General features: G+C 44.5%; 1 pseudogene; it reads left to right on the forward strand.

Annotated features, from left to right (window-relative positions):
- The first annotated feature begins 17,632 nt into the window (after positions 1–17,632).
- On the forward strand, positions 17,633–18,052 carry LOC107979326 (annotated as a pseudogene).
- Positions 18,053–25,366: the final 7,314 nt, after the last annotated feature.

A 25,366-nucleotide genomic window follows, 5' to 3' on the forward strand; every position in this document is an offset into this window, starting at 1 on the left:
GCTCTGAAAAACCAATCCAGAGAACCAGGAACCAGAAGCCAATGGCAAGGAGGCATCAATGGGCAACGGGTCGGGAGCTCAGTGCTAACTTCAGGCTGCTTCCAACAGAACATTCCTCCACCTTCCCAACAGCCACAGGCTGAGGGGACATACCTGAAGGTGTCACCTGGCCTCTGAGCAGATAGATGTCTGCCCTGCCCAAAGTGTTTTCATTTTCATTTTTCCCTCCATTTTTTAATTTAAATTAGAAACAAGATTGTTTTACATGTCAATCCCAGTTCCCTCTCCCTCCTCTCCTCCCCTGACCCCCACTAATACCCTATCTATCCCATACCATTTCTGCTCCCCAGGGAGAGTGAGGTCTTCCATGGGGGGGTCTCAAGAGTCTGTCATATCCTTTGGGATAGGGCCTATGCCCTCCCTGGTGTGTCTAGGCTGAGGGAGTATTCCTCTATGTGAAATGGCCTCCCAAAGTCCATTCCTATTCTAGGGATAAGTATAAGTATAATACATATACATATATATATATACACATATATATGTATGTATGTATATATTCTTTAAAAAGAAGTAGGAAACATTAAAATCTTACTTTCTAAAAAGTTGTGTTTTTTTTTTAAGATTTTATTTATTTATTATGTATACAACATTCTGCTTCCATGTATATCTGCACGCCAGAAGAGGGCACCAGATCTCATAACGGATGGTTGTGAGCCACAATATGGTTGCTGGGAATTGAACTCAGGACCTCTGGAAGAGCAGTCAGTGCTCTTAACCTCTGAGCCATCTCTCCAGTCCCCAACTTGTGTGTGTGTGTTTTTTTTTTAGGTTGTGCTTTTTAACGTACAGGATATAACATCCATCTTTCCCTGTCAGCATATTCAACCCCCTAGAGAGTGTCTTCCAACACGGCCATGCCAAAGTTGATCTCACAAATCTCTAGCTGATGGAAGTGGGGGATGCATCCCTTTTCTATTGTTGGCCATAAACAATTCTGTGTGGACTGGGGAAACAGCTCAGTGAGTAGAAAGCTTTGCCCAGCATTCAGCAAGCCTTCCTTGGGTCCCATCCCCAGAACAACATAAGCTAGGTGTGGTGACCAACACCTGTCACCCCAGCACTTGGGTGAAGGTGGAGGCAGGAGGATCAGGAGTTCAAATCAGGAGTTAATCAATGGATATATAACATAGTGAGTTTGAGTACAGTTTGGGCTGCATGGGAGTCTGCCTTAAATAAATAAATAAACAAAACCAAAGCTGTAGCTGTTGCTTTGTGATGTCTTTCTTCCATCCATCCATCCATCCATCCATCCATCCATCCTTCCTTCCTTCCTTCCTTCCTTTCTTTCTTTCTTTCTTTCTTTCTTTCTTCCCTTCCTTCCTTCCTTCCTTCCTTCCTTTCTCCCTCCCTCTCTCCCACCATCTCTTTTTGTTTTGTTTTGTTTGTTTGTTTTGTTTTGTTAGTCTGTTTGAGATGGTGTTTCTCTGTGTACCTTTGGAGCCTGTCCTGGAACTTGCTCTGTAGATCAGGCTGTCCTGGAGCTGAAAGAGATTGGCCTCTGCCTCTGCCTTCCGAGTGCTGGGACTAAAGGTGTGTTTATGAATGGCAGGTTAGTAGGACAGTTTGTGAAGACAGTCTCTCACATATGTCCATTGTCTCCATGAACTCTCAGTGATGTAGGCAGTCAGGTGAGCTCTCTCTCTCTGGCAGTCCCGTGGGTATCTCAGTATTTACTGTTCCCTGCTTGCTGAGAATCCTTCTGGAAGTATGTCCCATCCAAGGCTGTCCTCACAGAGTTCCAGTTCCAAGGAGGATACCTCTGGGCCCACCACCCTCAGATCATAAACACATGGGTAGACTTTTACTCATTGAGACTTGGTCGTTTTTTTCATTAATTTATTTATTCTGTGTGAATTTACTGTTGGGGGTTGACATCTACCCCCTGCAGAGTGACTAGGGACCAGAACTGGGTGACCTGTGCTAGAAAGAGGCAGTTTGCCAAGTCCCTGTGGAAGAGTCTGAGATATTCTGTTCGGAGGCAGAAGTCACTGAGGCCTGGTGGGGTCAGCATTCCCAGAGGTCTCACTGGAATGCCGCATGGCTAGGAGTCAGTAAAGGGAATAAATATCCAAGTTTCAAAATCATCATTATCATCATCATCAGTGTGTGTGTGTGTGTGTGTGTGTGTGTGTGTGTGTGTGTGTGTGTGTGTACGCACACACACACTCACAGGGAAGCTCACCTGTAGAGGTCAGAGGAACTTTATGGAATCAGTTCTCTCCTACTTTTGCATGGGTTCTAGGGTTGAACTTGGGTCTCCTGGCTTTGAAAGGCAAGCACCTTTACCTACTGAGCCAATTTGCCACCCCCACCCCCACATGTATTTTGAGGATATATGTTGTTGGCCCATTTGGTAAGAGTTCCTTTTCTACCTACTTTTTTCATAAAATACTTTAATTTACAAACTCTTCCTAGCATGGAGTACACACACACACACACACACACACACACACACACACTCACACATGTATACACAGATACATACATACATGCTCACGTACACACATACACATAAGCACACTCACACATATACATGTACATACATACACACTCACACAATACACATACATACACACATACACACACACATTCACACACATACACACATACCTATACACACATACATACACACATGCTCACATGCACACATACATGTACACACACTCACAATATACATGTTCATACATACACACTCACACAATACACATACATACACACACATACATACATACACACATTCACACACATACACACATATTCATACACACATTCACACACATACACACATACCTATACACACATACATACACACATGCTCACATGCACACATACATGTACACACACTCACAATATACATGTTCATAATACACATTCACACAATACACATATATACACACACATACATACACAAATTCACACACATAATACACCCAGGCTCACATACACACATACATATACACACACACACATATACACATACATTATACACACACACACATACACATACATATGCATACACTCACACACATACATACATACATACACACACAGGAACAGGGATTCATGTAGTTCAGACTGACCTTTAACTCCTGATATTCCTGCTGCCACCTCTGTAATGGATTTCATGTGTGCATCACCATGCCTGACTCCCATATATGCTGAACCACCAGTAGGTGATGAAAGGTTCAGGTATTATGCTGGCCTGCCCCTGTTACCTGGCAGAATCTACTCAGGCAGTACCCTGGTCAGCCCAGGGTTCCATGGGAACTAAGTCTGCACACAGGTGTAGAGGACCCCTTTAAAAGACAGACCCCTGTCCACTCATGCTTTTTCTCTTCTCTCTCTTCTCTTCACTTTTCTCTGCTTCTTTGCTCTCTCTCTGCCTATCTCTCTTCCTCACTCTCTGTCCTGTTCTGTTCTATTTCTCTCTCTCTTGCTTTCCCACCCTATAATAAACTCATTAACACCGTCTCTTAGTCTCATGTCTCATCTTGTGCCTCTTCTTCATTTCTAATTTAAGCAAAAGAATAACAGGTGACTTACAGTGTGTTGTGCAATGCCAATGCTGTGCATTTAGCTGTATGCAGCATTGTCTGGAAAGTCTGAACATGGTCAGGACAGGTGTATATTTTTCAACTGTTCTTCCTTATGCAGTGAGCTGACTCCCAATAATGTGGAACCCCTGGGCAGAGTGGTTGCTCTTTCCCATTTTTAATTAATGACATTTAGAGTGTGTGCTTGTGTGTACCTATATGTGCTGAAGAATGCGTATGGAGGAGGGGTCAGAGGACAACTTGAGAGAGTGAATTCTCTCCTTCTACCATGTGGGTCCTGGGGGCTTGAACTTAGACCTTTGCTGGCTGAGCCATCTCACCAAACCCAGCCACCTGTATGTAGCTCCCACCCCCTCCCCCCATGTTACAGTACTCACACAAAGGTTAGATGGTAACTTAAGGAGGGAGTTGGTTCTCTGTCTCTGCCCTGTGGACCTCAGAGATTGAACTTAAGTCATCAGGCTTAGCAGGAAGCACCCCCATCCACTGAGCCATCTTGCTGGCCCCAGTCCCATTACACTTTGCCACACAGTTTTTCAAAAGGACAAAAATGAGCAAATGAGCAATGGAGCTGGTTGATATTCCTGGAAGCACTGTGTGAGGCCCATGGCTTTCCACGTCACCAGGGGTTAGTCACTGACAGTTCCTTGGATGTCATATCTTCTGGGCAGGGGCCACCCAACATGGAAGCTAACAGCAACTGTGGTCACACCTCCGGGTACTTCCGTCTAATGCTCCCTTCCTCCCTCTGCTTTTGTACTTCCAACATGGCCACCTTGTCCTGCAGATATAATCCTCCATCGGTGCCAAAGCCATGTTTGAGAGGCAGTTTAGGGACTGGAGATATGGCTCAGTTGATACAGAGCTTGCAAAGAACACAGGAGGCCCTGGGTTCATCCCCCTACACACACAATATAAACGGAGCACAAAGGGAACTCATCCATAATCCCAACACTAGTATGGTAGAAGCAAGAGGATCAGAAGTTCAAGGCCATCATCCTTGGTTTCATAGGGAGACCCAGGTCAGTCTGAGCCATGTGAGACCCTGTTTCTAACAACAAAAGTTAAACAAACAACAATCAGGGGCCAGGGAGATGGCTCAGTGGTAAAGGCACTTACCACTAAACCAATGACCTGAGTTCAATTCCCAGGATTGCCATGGTGGAAGATGTCAAAAATTGATTTCTGAAAGTTGTCCTTGTACATACACACACACACACACACACACACACACACACACACACACACACGTATAGGTCAGCCACTGCCACTCAGGGTTAAAAATCCACTGTAGACTCACTGGTGGCAGGGGTTTGACATTCTCTGTTTCCTCTAGGGGCCCTGCCTGCGTCACAAAGGGTGGGACGTGTAAGGTTTCTCTGGGTATCCTCAGTGGATATTGTGTGGATTGACTTCCACTTCCCATCCAGGCTGCACCATGAGAAGTGGGTCAGAGTATCCAGGAGCAGGGTTGGTACACAGCTCCTCGGGTGGAGGGGAAGGAGGCAGATGAGAGGAAAATGGGGGTGGGGAGAGCGGGGGGGGGGGGGGCCGGGGGGCACCAGGGCAAAGCTCCTGTTCCTGGCTTTATTTGTTTACTTCCTGCATGAGCCATCCACAGAGTGCACCAGGCTCTTCATTACATTAACTACCAGGGCCTTTTCTTCGGCTTGCCGGGAATCGCCAGGAAATGGTAGGTTATTGGTGACTAATGACCCCTTCTCTTTTCTAAAAGGCCAGCCAGCCCCAACAGGATCATCAGGGCAGGCTTTCTTGTGACCCTTTCCTGACCTCCTGTGTTTACAAAGAGTAGGTGAGGATGTCCCCAAGCAAGAACTGGGAGTCTCTGTGGGACCAGAAGCAAAGTTTTAGGCATTAAATAAACATCCAGAGAGGCCCCGCCACCCTACCACCTTGTCTGATCTTCAGCACCCAGGCAGGAGCAGCATAAAGGAATTCACAGGTTTCTTAAGACAGGGGGGATGATGCTAACACAACACCCAGCAGGTGGGGACAAGTGGAACTATCAGAATCTGTTTAGAAGAAATTCTGACTGGAGAAAAAAATTTGTGCAGCTGAATTACTGACCTATGGATACAGTTGGAATATTCTAAGTGAGGAAATTTTTGGCAAAAGTCGAGTGTTGTGTCCAGGCTTGTTGTCTCAGCACCTGGAGGCAGAGGCAGGAGGCTTGCCCCAAGTTTGAGACCAGCACAATATAGTAAGAAGAGAGTAGCATGCTTCATTAAGGATCACATGGCATATTCAGATTTAAATATTTTATTATCAATACTTACCTCTGAGTTTGGGATTTGAGTTTTCTTTCCATAGACATGGTCTCGTGTAGCTCAGGCTGGCCCCAAACTTGAGGCTCCGATTCTCTTGCTTCCACCTCCCAAGTAGAGAGATCACAAGCTGTGCCATGACATCCATTTTGTAGGATTCTGGGGTTTGAACTCTAAAAATGATATACACCCCGATACTCTCCCCCCACCCGACAGGATCTCACCATGTAGCCCGGGCTGGCCTGAAATTCCAACAGTGGCCTTTCTCAGCCGTGTGAGCACTGGGATGACAAGGCCTGCGGCACCGTGCCACACCTGACCAGGAGTCATCGTCCCCCACTCTCTTTCATGACTATTTTCTGTCTCATCCATAACAAGTGTGCACTTGTGCAATCAAAATAGTCATACTAGATAAAAGTGAACAGGAAAATAAGCCAAGTTTGGCCTCTTGGAGATGTCGGATATGAAGAAGGATGCGTGTGAAGGCAGAGTGGGTGCCCTGGGATGGAGGGACAATTTGGAGAGGAAAGTTAGAGTTGCAGTTGGTGGTCTCTGTGCTTCAGGAATCAAGACTGACCACCTGAGCCACCAGTGGGTGTTGGGGACAGAGCTCAGATCCTCTGCAAGAGCAGCCAGGTTCCTGGGTGTCTCTATTAATGTCTCTATTCATGTATTGTCAACTTCAACTCATAATAGGGAACATGGAGGCTTTGGAGGATGTTGATGCCAGTACCATCCTGCCTAATATGGCTGATGCCTGCGCCATCCAGCCCAAAACAGCTGATGCTAGTGCCGTCCTGCCTAATACAGCCGATGCCAGTGCTGTACCACCTAATACGGCTTACTCTTCTTGTTGCTATGACAAATTCCTGGCAGAAACAGCTTAGCGAAGGAGGAGTTTATTCTGGTTCAGGGTTTGAGGCAGCGGTCCATCACGGCAAGGAAGGCATAGCAGTTTCCAAGGGGCTGAAGCTTGGAGCTGGGGCATCTTAATGGATTGGGAAACAGAGGAATCAGGCAGTGCTGCTTGAAGAAGCAATGCCAGTTTGGCTCCCAGTGAACCCCTTCCTCCAGCACTGCCCAAGCTCTGGAAGGTTCCACAGCTTCCCATTGCAAATACATGAGCCGGGGTTGCGCAGGGGTGGTGGTGGGGGGCTTTCACATTAAAGTCAAAACATGGCTTGTCATGGGCTAACACTAAACATGACTGGATCTGGACTCATCTTAGAAGCCAGTCTCTGGCTGTGTCTGTGGGGAATTTTCTAGATTAGGTTCATTGAAGATCCACCTTAAATGTAAGCAACAGCATTCCATGGGTTGGGGTAATTTCTTCATTTTTTTTTGTTTTTATGTATTTATTAGTGTGTGTGTGTGTGTGTGTGTGTGTGTGTGTGTGTGTGTGTATGCATGCATGTGCATGTGTGAGAGTGAGTGTGTGTGTGTGCATGCATATGTATGTGTGTGAGTGTGTCCACGAATGTGTGTGCATTCATGAGTGTGTGCCATGAGTGTGTGTGTGCGTGCATGTTTGTGTGTGTGTGTGTGTGTGTGTGTGTGTGTGTGTGTGTGTGTGTGTGTTAGCATGTTGAATGGGTAGAGGTCAGAGGAAAAGTTTTAAAAGTCAGCTGTCTCCTTCTACCACATGAGTCAAAGGCATAAAACTTGGATCCTTAGGCTTGGCCGCAAGCTCCTTTACTCATCAAACCATGTTGCTATCCCTTACCTGTATTTTATTTCCTGAAATGCAGGGTTAGAGTTGTGGGGAACCTTGGGGAGTATTTTGTCCCTTGCATTTGTGAGTGGGGAGACTGAGGGTCAACATCACATTGCAGGTGAGGGACACTGGCAGATGAGGTCTCTTCCACCTTAGCAGCCTGCAGTGTATTGCTCCGGCATTACTGCCTGACTCCCTGGCTTCTCAGACTGGTCCACACCTCTGCAAAGTTAGCCTTTAACCTTTTAGTGGGGCAGCATGAGCCAGCAATGCAGAGCCCTTTGCAACACAGTTGCCTTTGTGCAGGTTTTACTTTTACTAGGGAGATGGGAAAGTGGGTGCATCAAGGAGGTGGGCACCCCTTCTGGTTTTCATAGCTGGGCAGAGCTAAGGCAGGTGGGTAAGGTTGTGGGCACAGCAGGTAGCAGGTCTTATTTCCTCCTAAATAATTCTCTGAAGCTGTGTAAACTTCGTGTCTGAAAAAGAAAGGACTCCCTTTAAATAAACACTCCATCCACCCGCCTGTGTTCACTGCCCAGGAATGAGCCTCACCCATCATGATGCCCAGAAACTCCCACCATATCCCAAAACCTCATATTTTTCTCCATGACCGTCAATAGCCAACATCTCCCAAGTGCCTATCAAGGTAGGCAGTGTCCGATGACAGGTTTTCGTAAATACAGGATTCATCCTCACCAGTGCCAAGCCCAAGCCACAGCAGGGGAACTGCAAAAGAGAAAGCCGGTGGGAGGACAGTTTCAGTAGGTGGATGTTCTGTCTGGTGGCTCCTTGAGTCAGGTTGGGGAGGTGGGAATGAGGTGAGAATCACCCGCAGATGCCACTGGGCATAGCTGAGCCTATTCCCGGCAGGCATAGTCTCCTGGGAACAGTCCAGTTGCAAACTTTCAGTCCCCACGGTTTATGCCCTCATGGTGACATAGCTCCACCCAAATCTGCACCACTATCACAACCAGGAATCCCTCAAAGGGAGTAAAGATGGCTCAGTGGCTTAGAGTCTGCTTGGTACACAACCATAATGCCTGAGTTTGAATCCAGGTACCCATGAGAAAGCCATCTATGGTGCTGCTGGTAAACCCAGTGCAGTGGGTGGTCATTAGGGCTTGCTAGTGTAGCTCCAGGATCATGAGAGGCCCTGTCTCAAAGTAGCAAGGGATGGAACAGGACACCGGATGTTCCCATCAGGCTTTTGTGCACGTAAAGGCACATGTATACACGCACATGTTGACATGCATACATGTGCACACATATACATATGCATGCACACACATACCCCTCCCCAGAAGAGTCTTTTCCTTCCACACAGAGCATCCTTGAATTTGATTTTCTCATGTGTCCTTGAGGAAGATGATACACTCAAGAGCTGGCCCATTATTAATGGGTCACAGTCTATTTTCATTACCCACTTATTCCCCTGCCCTTCCTCAGGTCATCAGCTGACTGGGACCCACTGCAAACTGCTCCTACATCCACCCTTCCACTAACATGGGATAGTTGTTGCTGCACATGTCTGAGCTAGTTTGCATAAAGGTTCCTCTATCTATCTATCTATCTATCTATCTATCTATCTATCTATCTATCTATCTGTATTCCTGTGTGTGTATGTGTGTGTGTTTGCATGCACATGTGTGAGCCATGTGAGTGGAGTTCCTTCAGACTACAATAGAGGGCATGGGAATCCCTGGAGCTGGAGTGGCAGGAAGTTATGAACCATCAGATGGGAACCAAACCCAGGTCCTCTGATATTCTGTAAGCCATTACCTCCAGTACACTAGTTTTGAGACAGGGTCTCACTATGTAGCCCTGGCTGGCCTGGAACTCAATAGAGATCAGCCTGCCTCTGCCTTCCACATGGTAGGACTACAAGCATGTGCCATTACACCCAGCCAAAGCTGTGTTTTGTTTTGTTTTTGATTTAGAAATTTTTAAAATGTATTTTTTATGTGTATAGGTATTTTTGCTTCATGTTTGTCTGTGTACTGTTTGCATGCAGTGCCTGTGGAGGCTTGAAGAGATCATCAGAGCCTCTAGAACTAGAGTCATGGATGGTTGTGAGTTGCCATGTGGGTGCCAGGAACCTTGGTCCTTTGGAGTGCTCTTAACCACTGAGCCACCTCTCCAGCCTGGAGATATATATGCTTGAATTGCATTTGTTTGTTTGTTTGCTTGTTTGTTTGTGTGTGGGTCCCAGAGATGAAACTCAGGCCATCGGACTTGGTGGCAAGGACCTTGATCCACTCACTGTGCCATCTTGCTGGCCCTCAAAAGTCTGATTCTGTGACAAAGCTCACCATCAAGTTTTCATGGAACCAGTTTGCCAGTTGTTGCTGATGGTGGCTGGATGGAATTTGTATATTATCAGTTACAGAGGGACGATGCCTACAGCATCTTTTCTAAAATGGAAGTTCTAAATAAGAACTCCCCAGGCAGGAGTGGTGGCACACACCTTTAATTCAAGCACTCTGCAGGTAGAAGCTGGTGGATCTCTGTGAGGTTGAAGCCAGCCTGGTCTACTTAGTTCTAGGATGGCCAGAGCTGGATAGAGAGATCCTATCTCAAAAATAAAACAACAACAACAAAAAAACCCAAACAAAATAAAACAAAACAGAAAGAAAGAAAAAGAAAACCAAACAACAGCAACAAAACAAAAACTTTCCTTGATTTACTTTTTAGTTGTATTATTTATATATTTATTTGGTCCTTTGAACTCACAATCCCCCTGCCTCAGGCTCCCAGTTGTTGGAATTACAGGTTTGAACTGCTGTGTTAAACTTAGAATAGTTTATCACAAATCTCTAAATAACCAGGAAAGAGGAAATCATAATACAAAGAACCTCTGTGCACCTGACTCTACCCTCACATGCTGTGCAGGGTATCAGATTATCATACTGTACATCTAAATATATAACAATGTCAATTAAAGTTATAGACACACATATAACTGCAGTGGATTCTATAGAAGTGTGTATACACACACACACAGAGATGTGTATATAACCAGACCCTGACTCCATAAAATTATGCACCAAAGGAAGTTTTTTAAAAAAGCCAACAAAACAAAAAACCCACATATAAAACTGGCAATGTGGCATTCTTCTGACTACAAGGTTTTGATTGTAGGAGACCAAATTTCCTTTCTAATGCTACAGGGTACATCTTAGAATGAGATGACCGAAAGGAAGTTTCTGTCCCGTTCTGTCCTTGTGGGAAGGTGACAGAGAGGTGGGAGAGTCAGAGGTGGCCGCCCAACAGGTAGGCATAAGAAATTGGCTTGGTATGTGGGTGGTTTAAGAGTCCATGGTTCCTGGTTGTAATTTTACAGGTGTGAGAAGCAGGGGGTATGTGGGGGGCGGGGGTTGAGGCAGGAGGCTTGCTTGTGTATCTCTCTGCCTGTTTTAGTACTTGCAGTGGGCAAAGTGGCAAAGCAGGCTCGGTTAATGATTGTCCTGGCCCTGAGTTTGCACACCAGAGTCAGGGGTAACCTCATTTGGATCAAGCCAACACCTCTGAAAATTAGTTTTATAAAAGTGAACTAATTAAAGACTTAGAACTTTCTTCAACGGGCTAGAGAGTTTTTCTTTTCTTTCCATAGAGAGCAAGTGGGTGGCAAAGGCTACTAAAAATTCTCCTTCCTAGAACATTCCAGAAGCTTTCTCATGGAGCTATGGGAACACACGGAGACATCCATCATACTTCTTTTCATTCAGGTGTTGTCTTCTTTTTAAAAATTTTTACTCATCAGTCAGGGAAAATGGTAAAAATACAAAGTTTGAAGGGCTTGGGCCAGAGCTCAAGCTGCAGAGCCCTTGTCTAACATGTGTAAGGCTCTAGGACTGATCTCACAGCCCTCCCACAAAAGAGAGAGAGAAAAGTAAGGCCTGAATGTTGTCTTGTATCCATCTAACAGGGAACCTGGCAGTATGTGCAGACGGGAGAAACTGTGCAAGTGTCCCTGGGCTGGCACCCAGAGTCACAAAGACAATGAGATGAATGTAGTTAATACTGATCTCCTAAGGAAGCCACATACTCACCTAGGAGTCAAAGGCTACCTGATCCTCTTCTTGCTGTGTGATGCCAGGCAGGCGACTTAAACTTTCTGAATGCAATGTCTTCACATAGAGCATAGAGAAACACACACACACACACACACACACACACACACAGAGAGAGAGAGAGAGAGAGAGAGAGAGAGAGAGAGAGAGAGAGAGAGAGAGAATCTTTATGCTTTATGGAGTAGCTGGCAGATATATGTGTATATGTGAAGTTTGGACCATAGCTCCCAATACAGCAGATGCTGGGTCTATGATTAACCACTTTATACCAAGCATTTCCTACTAATGATGTCATTCATTAACTTGATGAATCCTCTCAACAGTCCATGGTGAGGTTCTAAGTTTTCAGCCTATGATGTAATAGAGAGAGTAAAGGTTCATAGGAGGTACAGGGATAAGTTTGTTCTACATCCATCTTATATAAAATGACTGAGTGTGTAGGGCATGGTGGTACATGCCTTTAATCCCATCACTCAGCAGGCAGAGGCAGGCAGATCTCTGTAAGTTTGGAGCCAGCTTAGTTTACATAGGTACTGCCAGGGCTACATAGCCAGAACCCACACACAAGTTTCTGTGTGATGTTTTAAAAGCAAGATGCAGTGCAGATCACCAACCAAACTCCACCATTGACTTGGGGTTGGTTATGGCCCCATAAAACCAAGCTGTGACACTCTTAAAGGCACATGTCTTTCCTTCCTTGGGTTTGAATGTTGGGTTTTCTGCAGCTGCAAGGGGGAATGGGGGAGTAGGTGGACTGCAGACTCTGAGCAAGGTACTCATAGCAAAACAGCTTTCCTCAGCTATCAAGACACTTGGCTTGTCTTTTCTCAACTCTTCTACTACTTCCTCCCAACTAGTAAAAAGACCATTTAGGACAAGCTGTCTGAAATTGTTGATGTTTGAATATTTTTAACCTACAGAGGTAGCAATTTGCATACAGTTTGCTTTAGTGTGGAGATAGTAGGTAAATCCACTCTAAAAAGAGAGGGCCACCCGCCAACATTACTTCTAGTGGCTAGGAGCCAAGATGCTCCTTGGAGCAGGATCTCAGGTAGCCCAGGCTAGCCTTGAATTCCATGTGCATTCAAGAATGACCTTGATCTCCTGATCTTCTTGCCTCCACCTTCCGAGTGCTGGGATCACAGGTTTCTTAATGCCTGAATGTGATGCTGGGGAAGGAAAACCAGGACTTTGTATGGGCTAGGCAAACCCCTTACCAACTGAGTCATAGCTACTCCCTCTCTCTCTGTCTCTCTCTGTCTCTGTCTCTGTCTGTCTCTGTCTCTGTCTCTGTCTGTCTCTCTCTCTCTCTCTCTGTGTGTGTGTGTGTGTGTGTGTGTGTGTGTGTGTGTGTGAGAGAGAGAGAGAGAGAGAGAGAGAGAGAGTACATTTGAATGCCAAGGTGCCCATGTGGAGGTAAGAGGACAACTCCAGTGTGAGTCCTCCCATTCCACTTGTCTGAGACAGGGTCATTGCTGTTGCCCGCTGTGAATGCCACAGCAGCTGGCCCAAGGTTTCTAGAGTCTCATCTCTGTGACTGTGTCCCATCTCACAGCAGGAGTTTAAGGTTTATAGACAGAGACTTCTACACCAACCCAAGAACACCATCACAGAACAGTCATGCCCACAGGCCAGCCTGATGGAGGCAGACCCACCTGAGGTCCAAGAAGACCATCACTGAACAGCAGAAAGTCTGAGGTATCCTGACAGCATTGACAGAGAGCCCTGAATTCCTCTGACGGCCATGGATTATGTAATTATGGAATAATTGATTTGGGTGGTGTGTTTAGAACAGACAACTAGGTAAGAATGCTATGAACAGGGAGAGGCAGTAAATGACAGGGGGTATGATGGATAGCTGGGTGAAGTTGGAAGGAAGATGGGAACAGATGAGAGTCAGCCACAGGGCCCTGAGCCTCGACAAGGAGCTTTGGCACAAGGCCAGCATCGGATGTCTGCTGTACCTGACTTTCAGGACTCCCCTGCCCTCTGTGGTATTAGGCTGAGGCCAGTTACAGCTATGGGAGCCTTCAGGAAGATCTGCCAAAGTTCTGTCACCTTGTGGTTTCCTGGTGGCAAAAAGGGACATGCCTGAGAAAATTAAATTCCTTCAACGGAGATGAAAAGAGAAACACGGGGTGTTAGCAGAGTTGCTGAGTGTCAAATCCATATGTCACTTTACTGAGGCCTCAGCTAGCATGAGCGCAGCTTTTAAAATATATACACATGGGGTGGTGGTGGCTCATGCCTTTAATCTCAGCAGCACTCAGAAGGCAGAGGCAAGTGGATCTCTGAGTTCAAGGACAGCCTGGTCTACAGAGCAAGTTCCAGGGCAGCCAGAACTACACAAATAAACCCTGCCTTAAAAAAACAAAAAGCAAAACAAACAAACGACAGCAGACTTACACATATGTGGTGCTAGTGAGATGGCTCACCTGGTGCCAAACACAGCAACCCGAGTTCCATCTCCTGGACCTTCATGGTAGAAATGGAGAACCAATTTCTGAAAATTGTCCTTAGACCTCTATGTGGGATCAGTGGTACAGGGACACACAATACTAAATAAATATAACTTTAAAAATTATGCACACTCATATTACATTCATGTACACAAGTGAGGAATGTCCACTCCTTTGACCCTGACGGTGTGGTATCAATGACAGAACCACACACTGACATTTACCTCTGCATAATGACACCATCTTTCTGTTCTAATGTCCTTGCAAGTGCATGGGATAATGATGTAGCCCCAAACCACCTAATAGCACCATGATCAATGGCAGGTAGGGTCAATATATCCAAGAGTTTATGGTGGAATTAGGTATCTTAGAAGATAGCCACCAGGAGGAGGGGGTTGATTTGGCTCATGGTTTTTGAAGATCTCCGTCTGTTGTAGCACAGGTGGTAGTGGGCAGGACTCCATCGCAAGGCAGCTGGAGTACTTGGGGGAGTTGGATCAAGTGCCATTGAGAGTCAGCCACAGGGCCCTGAGCCTCGACAAGGAGCTTTGGCACGAGGCCAGCATCGGATGTCTGTTGTACCCTCTATTCCGCCCATGCTTCCAGGTGATACCCACCCTGTGCTGGTAACTTTTTATCATCAAATTGACACAACCTAGAGTCACCTGGGAAGAGAGGACCTAAGCTGGGGAATTGCCTCTACCAGACTGTCCTGTGGGCACGACTGTGTGGAATTGTCCTGATTGATGATTAATGTAAATGGTGCAGTCCACTGTGGATGGGACCATCCCTAGGTGAATAGATAGTCTGGCGTTGTATAAGAAAGAAGACTGATGTGAGCCAGAGTGCAAGCCAGTTATCTGAACTCCTTTGTGGGTTTGTTTGTTTTGAGACGGGGTTTCTCTGTAGCCCTAGCTGACCTGAAACTCACTCTGTAGACCAGTCTGGCCTTGAATTCACAGAGATCCACCCACCTCTGCCTCCTGAGTGCTGGGATGAAAGGTGTGACTCACCATGCCCCACTCTTTCTTTTTTTTTTTTGCTTTTAGATTTATTTTTATTTTACATGCATAGGTGTTTCATCTGCATGTATGTCTGTGTACTACATATGTGCCTGGTGCTAACAGAGGCCAGAAGAAGGTGTTGGATGCACTCGAACCAGAGTTTCAGATGGTTGTGAGCAACCATATAGGTGCTGAGAGCAGCACCCAAATACTATGGAAGAGCAGACACGTGCTATTAACCACTGAGCTGACTCCCTCGGCCTCTGTTTCACAAGCTTCTGCCCTGACTTGTGGGCTGTGACCCGTGAGCTACAAAGAACCCTCTCCTCCCTTAAGTTGCTTTGGTCATGGTGTTTATCTCAGCAACAAAAGGGTGGGATGTCCCCTCCACACTCAGACAATCCTTTCTGTCCTCACAGACATTCCTGTGGGCCTCAGTGTCCCCCAGGTGACTCTTATGCCTGCCAAGTTGTCCATGAAGATTAGCCATCCCAGGAGCTGTGACATGACTAAGGACATCACAGCTGCCACAGAGCAAGACTCACACAGCATTGATGCTGCTGCAGTGAAGTTCAATGTACAAAGGCACAAGAAAACGTAGTGTATATGAGGCTTTGAAATGGCAACAAGTGGACTGTGTGTTTTGCTACTGTTTTTGAGACAGGGTCTCCCAATGTCCCCTAATCTAGCCTGGAACTTGCAATCCTCCTCCCTCAGCCTCCTGAGTGCTGGGATTCCAAGCGTGCACCACCAAACCTGACTTTCTAGTCTATCCTTTATTTAGTTGGCTAGTTATCAGTTATTAGTTATTATATCCATTTGTTTGTATGTGTATATATGTGGGTGGTCCATTTGCCATGGCACACACGTGGAGGTCAGAGGACACCTTTCAGGAATCAGTTCACTCCCTCCGCTATGTGGGCCCAGAGGATACAACTCGGGTTGTCAGACCTGGCGGCAAGGGCCCTACTCTACTGAGCCATTTCACCAGCTCCCTGTTTTATACTTTTAATCATCGCTGTATTTAGTTGTTTTAAGTGAGAAAGGATTTATTTTAGCTAATATTTTAAAATTGTATTTGGAACTAGAGAACTGGCTCAGAGGTTAAGAGCAGTGGTTGCTCTTCCAAAGGAACTGGGTTCGATTCCCAACACTCACATTGTGGCTCATGATTATCTGTAACCCCATCTCTGGGAGATCCAGGGTCCTCTTCTGGCCTGCATGGACATTATACTAGCATCACAAACCCACACAGAGACATACACATAATTAAAAATTAAATCAATCTTGTGGAGAGCCAGGCATTGATGGAGCACACCTTTAATCCCAGCATTGGGGAGGCAGAGGCCGGCATATCTCTATGAGTTCAAGGCCAGCCTGGTCTACGGAGTGAGTTCCAGGACAGCCAGGGCTACACAGAGAAATCCTGTCTTGAACACCCCACCCCCAAATCTATCTTAGGGAGGAAAAAAAGAGGTGGAGGAGGGCTAGCTAAACCATCTGCTCAAATTTCCCTCCTTCTGAACACTTCTTCCTCAGCCCACTCTGGCTCTTTGCCTGGGCCATTTTCTCTGCCCCTCCTCCCACTTCCTCCTTCCAATGGACGTGCAGAGGTGCAGCAAAATGAGAGCTCCCACTACAACTTAATTCCTGTAGAGACAGCTTCATGAGAAGCAGAGAGATCACTGCTGTCCCAAGGGTGCAAGGAGAAGGACAAGCACTGGGCTCAGCTAAGACTCCAGCAGATCAAGAAACATTGGTTTTTTTGTTTTTGTTTTTTGCTCTTTACTTTTCACCCAGCTCCCAAATAAATCACACAAAGACTTATTCTTACTTATGAAGGCCTGGCCTCAACCTTATTTTCAGCCAGCTTTTCTTAACTTAATTATCCCATCACCTTTTGCCTCTGGGCTTTTATCTTTCTCTTATTCTGTATGTCTTTTTTTATTTCTTACTCCATGGCTTGCTGTGTAGCTAGGTGGCTGGCCCCTGACTTCCTCCTCTCCTTTCTTCATCCCTTGATCTCCTTTTACCAGACTCCTCCTATTTATTCTCTCTGCCTACCAGCCCCGCCTATCCTTTCTCCTGCCTGGCTGTTGCCATTCACCTGTTCATTAGACCAATCAGGTGTTTTAGACAGGCAAAGTAACACAGCTTCACAGAGTTAAACAAATGCAACGCAAAAGAATGCAACACATCTCTGCATCATTAAACACATATTCCACAGCATAAAGAAATGTGACCTAACTTCAACTAATATTCCACAACAAGGAAATGTCAACAAGATCTGCTCAGTGAGTTTGCAGCAAACTGAAAAGCTATATGGCCCAGGAAATGCAGAGCGAAGAGGCAGTTGCAGAATGGGAGATCTTTTCCAGCTAGTCAACTGACAGGGGAATAATATCTAGAATATAGAAAATGAAGGAGCCACCTTTTCTGATGGTGGCACAGAGCAGAGTGAGGAGCTCATGTTTATAATCTCAGCTATGCGATTCAAGGGTCCGCTGCAGTCTGTGCAGGTCTTCCAGGCAAGAAGACAGCCACAGCTGTGAATGGGGAAGCAGGCTCATTAAGGTGAATGGACACGGAGATGATTGAGCCGGCACACTGCAGTATAAGTTCCTGGAGCCTGTTCTGCTGCTGGCAAGGAGCAACCGGCTGGTGTGTATATCCAGGTCCATGTGAAGGGTGGTGGCCATGCAGCCCAGATTTATGCTATCCGACAGTCCATCTCTAAAGCCCTGGGGGTTTATTACCAAAAATATGTGGATCAGGTCTCTAAGAAGGAGGGTAACAATATCTTCATCTAGTATGATCGGATCCTGCTTGTAGCTGATGCTCATCCCTGTGAATCCAAAAAGTTTGGAGGTCCTGGAGCCCGAGCTAGATTCCAGAAGTCCTACTGATAAACCCATCTCAAGGATCAAGGTTTACCTTTGTAATAAATAATAATAAACATCCAGGGGTTTAATGTTTTTTTTTTAAAGAAAGAAAATGAAGGAGCCAAGTGTGGGGGTGCATGCCCTAAACCTAGCAGTTGGAGGCAAAGGCAGGAGGGTCTCTGTAAATTCGAGGTCAGTGTGGGTTAACCAGAAAATGAACTGAATAGGGGCTGCTAGGTAGTTTGGTGGGTAAAGGCGCTCGTCACTAAAAGGACCTGAGCTCAGGCCTTGGGACCTACATGGTGGAAGGAGAGAACTGACTCCTGCAAGTTACCCTGCGACTCCCACACAAAAGCTTAGAAATGTGTGTGTCTCTCTCCCTCCCAGAAATATGTTTCAAAAAATCAACAAATAATCCAATAATGGGTAAATGCACTGAACAGATTTCTTTTTCTCAAATAAGAGTTGTCAGTTAAGTTCATAAGAAAAATGTTCAACGTCTTAGCTGTCAGAAAAACCAAATTATGCTATATTTATATTCTTTCAGCCCAGTCAGAATAGCGATCATCAAGAAAGCAAACAATAAGGGCTGGAGAGATGGCTGGGCAGTTAAGAGTTCTGTCTGCTCTCGCAGGGGGCCTGGGTTTGATACTGATCACGCACAACCAACTGTAACTCCAGTTACAGGGGATCCAGTGCCCTCTTCTGGCCTCTGGGGGTATTACAGAATTTTGCTGCACATACAGGTGGGGAAAATACCCGTACACATAAAATAAAATAAATTCTTAAAAACTAAAACAACCAACAGCTGCTGGTGAGGAGGTGGGAAAGGAAGAGTTCTCGTTCACTGATGGTGGGAGTGTGAATTAGTGCAACTGCTATGGAAATCAGTGTAGAAGTTTGTCAAAAGCTAAACACAAGAGTTACCTCATGACCTGCTGTAGCATGCCCGGTTGCTCACCAGAAAGAAACTGAGCCCATACACCCCAGGGTGACACCTGCACACCCACCATCATTGCTGTACCGTTTCCTAAGCCATGGTACAGAATCAACCTAACCACCATCAGCAGGAGAAAGGACAGAGAAAACACGGAAAATGTGTGCAACGGGGGTTTACCAGCCAGAACGAAGAGAAATGACGTCATCTGTAGGGAAATGGGGAGAGATGGAGACCACTGACTTGAGTATAATAATGGAACAACAGAAATGTCATGTTTTCTCTTGGTGCAGAATTGGGGAGGGATTGGCATGAGAGAAGAAGACAGGACTATTGGGGAACAGAAGGGACTTACAGGAAGTGGGGGCGGTAAGTGTGGACAATGAAGACAAGAGGGACAAGTATCTTATATAGTCCAGATATGGCGCATGCCTTTAATCCCAGCATTCAGGAGGCAGAAGCAGGCAGATCTCTGTAGGTTTGAGGTCAGCCTGGTCTAACAGAATGAGTTCCAGGACATCCAGGGCTACACAGTGAGACCCAGTCTCACGAAAAAAAAAAAAAAGTGTCACATATATGTCTGAAAATGACACAATGAAAGCCATTGTGTTATGCAATTAATATATACTAATAAGTACATTTATCTGATGCCTGTGGAAGCAGCTAACAGTCTAGACAGAAACTCACTTGCATTTAGCACAGGCCAAAAAAAAATATAAAAACTAGTCATGTGATCACATACAAAAAGCCATTTTGGGGGCCTGGAGAGATATCTCAGAGGTTAAGAGCACTATCTGCTCTTCCAGAGGTCCTGAGTTCATTCCCAGCAACCACATGGTGGCTCACAACTGTCTGTAATGAGGTCTGGTGCCCTTTTCTGGCATGCAGGTATATATGCAGGCAAAACATTGTATATGTAATAAAATACATTAATTAATTTAAAGAAACCAAAAAGCCATTTCAGAATCAGCTAAGAGAGAAAATTTGTGTAACTAAGTGACTTGGTTGTCTAAAAGTTAAACAATGTTTCTATGACAGGGTAGCAGTCAATATTTCAGAATAATTTTAATATAGATATAATACGCACAGTTCGGGCTGGAGAGATGGCTCAGAGGTTAAGAGCACTGACTGCTCTTCCAAAAGTCCTGAGTTCACGTCCCAGCAACCACATGGTGGCTCACAACCATCCGCTATGAGATCTGGTGCCCTCTTCTGATGTGCAGATATACATGGAAGCAGAATGTTGTATGCATAATAAATAAAATAAAATCTTTAGAAAATATGCACAGTTCATTACCATAAACACAAGCAGATCATATATCGAGATTATATGTTAAAGGAACTCTGCTTTGGTGTCAGGGTCATATTACTTTTTAAAAATATTTATTTATTTATTATGTATATAGTGTTTCTGCCTGCATGCCAGAAGAGGACACCAGATCTCATTGTAGATGGTTGTGAGTCACCAGGGGGTTGCTGGGAATTGAACTCAGGATCCCCAGAAGAGTAAGCACCCCGTGCTCTTAACCGCTGAGCCATCTCTCCAGCCCCACATTACCTCTTTAAAAACATAAAATACTCCTTCCTGCTCCTCCAACGGCCTGACCCCTACCATGGTGAGGGTACCCTCTGCTCCTGTCCTATTCCTACCCAATTTCCCATTCACCCCTCATCTCTCTGGGCCTGCGCCTGCTTAGAGTGGACCTTCCCAAGCATGGAGGAGCTCCCTGAGTCTGGAAACACCTCACTCTTCCTTCCCCTTTCCCGACCCTTACCGAGTGAAGAGACTACAAGGAGAGGCAAGACCATCCATCCAGAATCACATCCAACATCTCTATGGAAACTTTGAAAGCCAGAAGGTCCTGGATAGATATCCTACAAACACTAAGGGAGCATGGATGCCAACCCAGACTACTGTACCCAGCAAAACTTTCAGTCACTATAGATGGAGAAAACAAGATATCCCATGTAGATGGAGAAAACAAGATATTCCATGACAAAACCAGACTTAAACAATACATATCCACAAATCCAGCACTACAGAAAGTTCTGGAAGGAAAACTCCAACCCAATGGAGATAACTACACTCACAAAAACATAGGCAACAGATAATCCATTTTTACCAAACACAAAAAGAAACAGGAGGGCGAAATCCACAAACAATGACACGACCAACAATAAATCCAAAACAAACAAGAACCAAAAATCAATGGACATTAATATCCCTCAATGTCAATGGTCTTAACCTGCCTATAAAAAGATACAGGCTAACCAAATGGATACGAAGACAGAATCCATCCTTCTGCTGTATACAAGAAACACACCTCAACTTCAAAGACAGGCGTTACCTCAGAGTAAAGGGTTGGGAAAAGATTTTCCAATCAAATGGGCCCAAGAAACAAGCTGCTGTAGCACTCCTAATATCTAACAAATTAGACTTCAAACTAAAATCAATCAAAAGAGATGAAGAAGGGCATTTCATACTCATCACAGGAAAAGTCCATCAAGATGAAGTCTCAATTCTGACCATCTATGCCCCAAATAAGAAGGCACACACATTTGTTTTTTTAAAAGAATTTATTTATTTATTATGTATAAAACATTCTGCTTCCATGTATATCTACACATCAGAAGAAGGCACCAGATCTCATAATGGATGGTTGTGAGCCACCCTGTGATTGCTGGGAATTGAACTCAGAACCTTTGGAAGAGCAGTCAGTGCTCTTAACCTCTGAGCCATCTCTCCAGCCCAGGCACCCACATACTAAAGAAACATACTAAAGCTCAAACCACATATAAAACCACATACACTTATAGTAGGAGACTTCAACACCCCTCTTTAACCACTAGACAAGACCACCAGGCAGAAACTTAACAAAGAAATTGCACCATTCCTGGGTTGAGGAAGAAATAAAAAAAGAAATTAAAGACTTCCTAGAATTTAATGAGTTGTAGACACAACATACCCAAACCTATGGGACACTCTGAAAGCAGTGCTAAGAGGAAAGTTCATAGAACTAAGTGCCCACTTGAAGAAACTGGAGAATAGTCACACTAGAGAATTGACAGAACAACTGAAAGCTTAAGAGCAAAAGGAAGCAAACTTACCATGGAGGAGTAGACACAAGGAAATAATCAAACTGAGGGCTGAAAACAATAAAGTAGAAACTAGGAAAACATTGCAAAGAATCAATGAAACAAAGAGTTAGTTCTTTTAGAAGATCAACAAGATAGACAAACCTCTATCCAAATTAACCAAAAGACAGAGAGAGAGCACACTAATTAACAAAATCTGAAACGAAAAGGGGAACATAACAACAGACACTGGGGAAATCCAAAGAATCATCACGTCATACTTGGAAAACCTGTACTCCACAAAATTCAAAAATCTAGAAAATGGACAATTTTCTGGATAGATATCACTTACCAAAATTAAGCCAACAACAGATAAACAGTTTAGATCGACCAATAACCCCTAATGAAATAGAAACAGTCATCAAAAGACTCCCAACCAAAAAAAGCCTAGGGCCAGATGGCTTCACTGCAGAATTCTACCAGAAATTCAAACAAGAGCTAATACCAGTACTCCTCAAATTGTTCCACACAATAGAAGCAGAAGGGACATTGCCAAACTCTTTTTACGAGGCTACAATCATTTTGATACCCAAGCCACACAAAGATACAACTAAAAAAGAGAACTACAGACCAATATCCCTCATGAACATCGATGCAAAAATACTCAACAAAATATTGGCGAATCAAATCCAAGAACACATCAGAAAAATCATCCACTATGATCAAGTAGGCTTCATCCCAGGGATGCAAGGATGGTTCAACATGTGAAAATCCATCAATGTAATCCACCATATAAACAAACTGAAAAAGAAAAACCACATGATCATCTCACTAGATGCTGAAAAAGCCTTTGACAAAAAACAGCATCCCTTCATGATAAAGATCTTAGAGAGAACAGGAATAACAGGAACATATCTAAACATGATAAAAGCAATATACACCAAACCAACAGCCAACATCAAACTAAATGGAGAGAAACTCAAAGCGATTCCTCTAAAATCAGGAACAAGACAAGGCTGCCCACTACCTCCATATCTCTTCTTATTACACTTGAAGTTATAGCTAGAGCAATAAGACAAGAAAAGGAGATCAAGAGGATACAAATTGGAATGGAAGAACTCAAACTTTCACTATTTGCAGATAATATGATCATCTACATAAATGACCCGAAAAACTCTACCAGGGAACTCCTACAGCTGATAAACACCTTCAGTAAAGTAGCAGGATACAAAATTAACTAAAAAAAATCAGTAGCCCTGCTATATACAGATGATAAATGCAATGAGAAAGAAATCAGAGAAACATCACCCTTCACAAAATCCACAGGCAACATAAAATATCTTGGGGTAACTCTAACCAAAAAAGTAAAAGACCTGTACAGTAAGAACTTTGAGTCTTTAAAGAAAGAAGTTAAAGAAGATACCAGAAAATGGAAAGATCTCCCATGCTCTTGGATAGGTAGAATCAACATAGTAAAAATGGCAATCCTACCAAAAGTAATCTACAGATTCAACACAATCCCCATCAAAACCCCAACACAGTTCTTCACAGACCTTGAAAGAACAATATTCAACTTTATATGGAAAAACAAAAAAAGTCCAGGATAGCCAAAACAACTCTGTACAATAAAGGATCTTCTGGAGGCATCACCATCCTTGACTTGAAGTTCTATTATAGAGCCATAGTTCTGAAAGCAGCTTGGTATTGGCACAAAAAATAGACAGATAGACCAATGAAATCAAATTGAAAACCCTGATATTAACCCACACATCTACGAACACCTTATTTTTGACAAAGATGTTAAATCTATAAAATGGAAAAAGATAGCATCTTCAACAAATGGTGCTGGCGCAACTGAATTCAGACATGCAGAAGATTGCCGGTAGATCCATACCTGTCACCATGCACAAAACTTAAGTGCAAATGGATCAAAGATCTCAACATAAACCCAGCCACACTGAATCTTCTAGAAGAGAAAGTGGGAGATACCCTTGAACAAATTAGCACAGGAGATCACTTCCTGAACATTACACCAGTAGCACAGACATTGAGATCTGCAATTAATAAATGGGACCTCCTGAAACTGAGAGGCTTCTGTAAGACAAAGGACACAGTCCATAAGACAAATTGACAGCCCACAGAATAGGAAAAGATCTTCACCAAACCTACATCTGACAGAGGGCTGATTTCCAAAATATTCAATGAACTCAAGAAGCTACCCACCAAAACACCAAACAATGAAATTAAAAAGTGGGCTACAGAACTAAATAGAGAATTCTCAACAGAGAAATCTGAAATGGCTGAAAGACACTTAAGAAAGTGCTCAAAATCCTTGGCCATCAGAGAAATGTAATTCAAAACAACTCTGAGATACCATCCTACACCGGCCAGAATGGCTAAAATCAAAAACACCAATGATGATCTATGCTGGAGAGGATGTGGAGAAAAAGGAAAACTCCTCCATTGCTGGTGGGAGTGCAAACTTGTAAGACCACTTTGGAAATCAGTATGGCGGTTGCTCAGAAAAATGGGAATCAGTCTACCTCATGATCCAGCAATTCCTCTCGTGGGTATATACCCAAATAATGCATGTTCATACAACAAGGACGTGTTCAACCATGTTCATAGCAGCATTGTTTGTGATAGCCAGAACCTGGAAGCAACCTAGATGCCCCTTAACTGAAGAAAGAATAGAGAAAATGTGGTCCATTTATACAATGGAGTACTACTCAGCAGAAAAAAGCAATGGAATCTTGAAATTCCCAGGCAAATGGATGGAACTAGAAGAAACCACCCTGAGTGAGGTAACCCAGTCACAAAAAGACAAACATGGTATGTACTCACTCATATATGAATTTTAGACATAGACCAAAGAAACTAGGAAACAAGAAGGACTCTAAGGGAAAAAATGCATGGACCCCTGAGAATGAGAAGGGTCAGGATCTCATGAGCTAATTGGGAGCATGAGGGTAGGGGAGAGGGAGCTGGCAGAATGAGAGGAGGAGAAGAGGGGAGATGAGGAAATGGAGGAGCAGAAATACTGAGTTGGGGGAAGAATAGAGGAGAGAGAGCAGGATGAGAGATACCATATCAGAGGGAGCTATTATAGGTCCGAGGAGAGATCTGGCACTAGGGAGATTTCCAGAGATCTACAAGGATGACACGAACTGACAATCTAGGCAATGGTGGAGAAGACAGCCTAAATGCCCTTCCCCTAAAATGAGACTGATGACTACTTTTTATGCCATGCTAGAGCCCTCATCCAGTGGCTGATGGAAGCAGAGGCAGACACCCACAGATATACACTGAACTGAACTCTGGAACTT

The sequence above is a fragment of the Cricetulus griseus genome, chromosome 4, assembly GCF_003668045.3.
Source record: "Cricetulus griseus strain 17A/GY chromosome 4, alternate assembly CriGri-PICRH-1.0, whole genome shotgun sequence".
NCBI classification, from domain to species: domain Eukaryota; kingdom Metazoa; phylum Chordata; class Mammalia; order Rodentia; family Cricetidae; genus Cricetulus; species Cricetulus griseus.